This window comes from Miscanthus floridulus, chromosome 4 (genome assembly GCF_019320115.1).
Source record: "Miscanthus floridulus cultivar M001 chromosome 4, ASM1932011v1, whole genome shotgun sequence".
NCBI lineage: Eukaryota > Viridiplantae > Streptophyta > Magnoliopsida > Poales > Poaceae > Miscanthus > Miscanthus floridulus.
The window spans coordinates 85160416-85163460 of NC_089583.1; positions in this window are offsets into that span (position 1 = coordinate 85160416).

Here is a 3045-nt window from a genome sequence, read left to right on the forward strand (position 1 = left end):
AAATGGTAGAGTGGCATTATCCTAGGTAGCAAGCGGCCGGAATCAGCCTAGTTGACGACAGTCAGCGAAGAAGGCAGATCTTGTGGTTATGTAAAACCTCTGCAGAGTGTATGGTTGATCGATCGATACATGTGCCGACTTGTCGGCTATGGACCTTTCCTGGGTTTCGCTTAAACTAGATAGTGAGATGAGTCCTTCTATTCTTCCCCCATGTGAGTGTCGGTCGTAGCCAGGGGCTACGGGCCTTGAGATAGTGCCGAGAGGGAGTTGGCCTGTCGACTGAGCGATGGTATGGTGTTGGTGTAGATGGTGGTATATCGATCCTAGGATCGGAACCTGGCTCTAGAAAGGGAATGGGGTGGAATGTGTGTGGGAATGGTGTTAAAACTTGACCAACTATTATTATATACTTGATATGCTAAAACATAGGAAACCCCAGCCTTATAGGTTCCTTTTGAATATATCCAACTTGCATCCAATTTCCACAAAGCAATGCTCATAGGGTGAGAGTGGCCAGTACAAATCGTACTGATAAATTTTGGCATACAGGTTCTGCTGAGGAGTATAGCTCTAAGGAGTTTGACGGTTGAGGGGTTCATGCCTATGCTCAAATTTGGCGATCTTATCTTCAAGCTGTTCTAAATGAATGCTACTTTTGATTCTGCCAATGCGGTGATGTAATAAATTATGTAATTCCGCACTATTTGTACTCTGATATTATCGTTGTATGGATGTGGTATTCAACTAGAAATTTGGGTAATATGATCTACAATGGTCTTATTACACTTCAGCTCTGTGGATGTCCCATCGCGGAAATCAGGTTGTTTCAGTTGGTATCAGAGCCATACTTGACCATAGGACGAAACCCTCAGAAATGGACGATAGAATAGGACGTGGACTAGCCCCTCTTTCGGTTATATACCGACCCTGCATTTACTTTTATGCAAGGCTTATCTATTATTGACCTGCTAACACCTGTTCCTTAGAACATGCAGATGGCAATGAACATCATCTGGCCGCCTCTAGGACCGCTACCTCTAGGACCACGCCAAGCTTACCTTCGACCTACATGAGCTCAAGGGTTTTGCACAGACCCTCTATCGAGTTCTCATCACGTTAGGAGTCCCTGACGAGCTTGTCAAGGTCACCTGCATCGGGAAGCCAGCTTAGGAAGGAGGAATCGAAGGACCGATTGTCACCTTAGTCGAGTTCCCAGCTAGCACTACCTTACCTTCTGTCCCAGCTTTCACCGAGTTGACTATAGAGGACACAGTCGAGGAGGGACTACAAGCTATCTCACACAAGGCACTTCATAGAGTGATGAGGGACCACTACGAGCACCTGAAGACAATAGAGTTCCGTCTACTTCCCTAGGCCCTCGACCTCAGCCTTACCCCTAGTGAGCAGAGTTTTGCAGCCGACAGAGTTATCCTTGCCAAGGAGGATAGATGCCTTCATGTCTTAGCTATCCACCTACTGGAGCAGGACAGGTACGTGACCCAGCTGGAGCAGAGGAGATGTCAAGACTAGGCCCTTCAGTGGGAGTACTAGGAGTGAGACTCACAAGGAGCACAGGAGCGAGCTAGTCTACTGGAGACAGTTGCCAAGCTATAGGACGAGCTCAACCGTCGTGAAGAAGTCCACAGAACCAAGGTCGCAGACTTATAGGACAAAGCCGTTGACCTAGGTAACAGGAACTGCTACCTCGACTGCAAGGTCTTGGAGTTGCAGAGAGAGTTGGATGACAAGAAGGCCGAGTTCAACTGCAGAGGAGATAGAGAAAGGACCAAGGGGATTGATATGCTGAAAATCCAATCTCAAAACAAGACCATGACTCAGGATTTAGAGGAGTTTAGGAAGAAGGCCATTCACAACCAGGGTCACTAGATCAAGACACTTAGGTAGAATGAGTACCTATAGGACAAGTGTGAGAGGACATGGTAGGCTTGGCAGAAGTCTGACAGAAAGCGTCTCAAGGAGATGAAGGGTATATGGGATCAGCTACCCAAGGAGATTCACAGCAAGACAAAGCCTAGGATAGAGGAGTTTGAGTTAGCCCCAACTCGCCTCAACCTAGATGCCTACCCTACCCTACCTTGAGCCAAGCCTACTGAGGAGCTCGCCAAGGCTTTGAAGTACGTGTCCCGACTTCACAAGTCCGACGAGGAGATCGAGATCGAGAATAGTCATATCCCAGCTACGGTGTACGAGTTAGAGTAGATGACCTTGCGTGGTCATGAGTCATGTCAGTGGCTTCCATAAGTGTACCCCTTATGAGATGTAATATGAGACACTAATGCGTAGTATGATTCTCGCAAGTCTTCAAGTGTAGCTACTGGAGATGATGCTATGTAATAAAACCCATGTAATGAATGTTTATGGATCTTATTGCATCTTATGGATCTTATTGCTTCTTTGTAATGAGTGTTGGATAGTATAAATATTTTTCTTTAAATCGTCAAAATCATGTAATCATACTAAATTATAAGCACTTATGGCACGATCACTAAAATTCCTATGATCCGTGTTGCAGATGCCTGAACCGCCGATCTAATCGTCTAATGAACCATGGACGTGCGCCCATCCCTCGAACCAGTCGAACCAAATGGGGGGCGTGGTGGCAACAACCGTGGCCGTGGCCGTGGCCAGTGGACGTGGAGGGATACCCTTCAACCTAGAGAATACCCCGCCGCCCTAAGGAGAACCTTCTACCACCACCACCACCGAACCTAGCAAAAGTGATGGCACAACTAGACTCAACTTCTTGTAGCTCTTGTTAACGGAGCAAACCATCGCTAGGAAGGTCAGCAGAATGACTTCCAAAGGAAGCTAGGAAGGATTTCTAAAGCTAAGGCCACCTACCTATGATGGCACCGACCCTGACCCGCTTGTAGCCGATGACTAGCTCAAGGAGATGGAGAAGAAGCTTGACCTCACTACTTTCACCTGACGATGAGTGTGTTGGAGCTACCACACACCAGCTCATAGGTGTAGCATGCACCTAGTGGGATAGTTTCAATGATTCCCATGAGGACCCTGCCAACA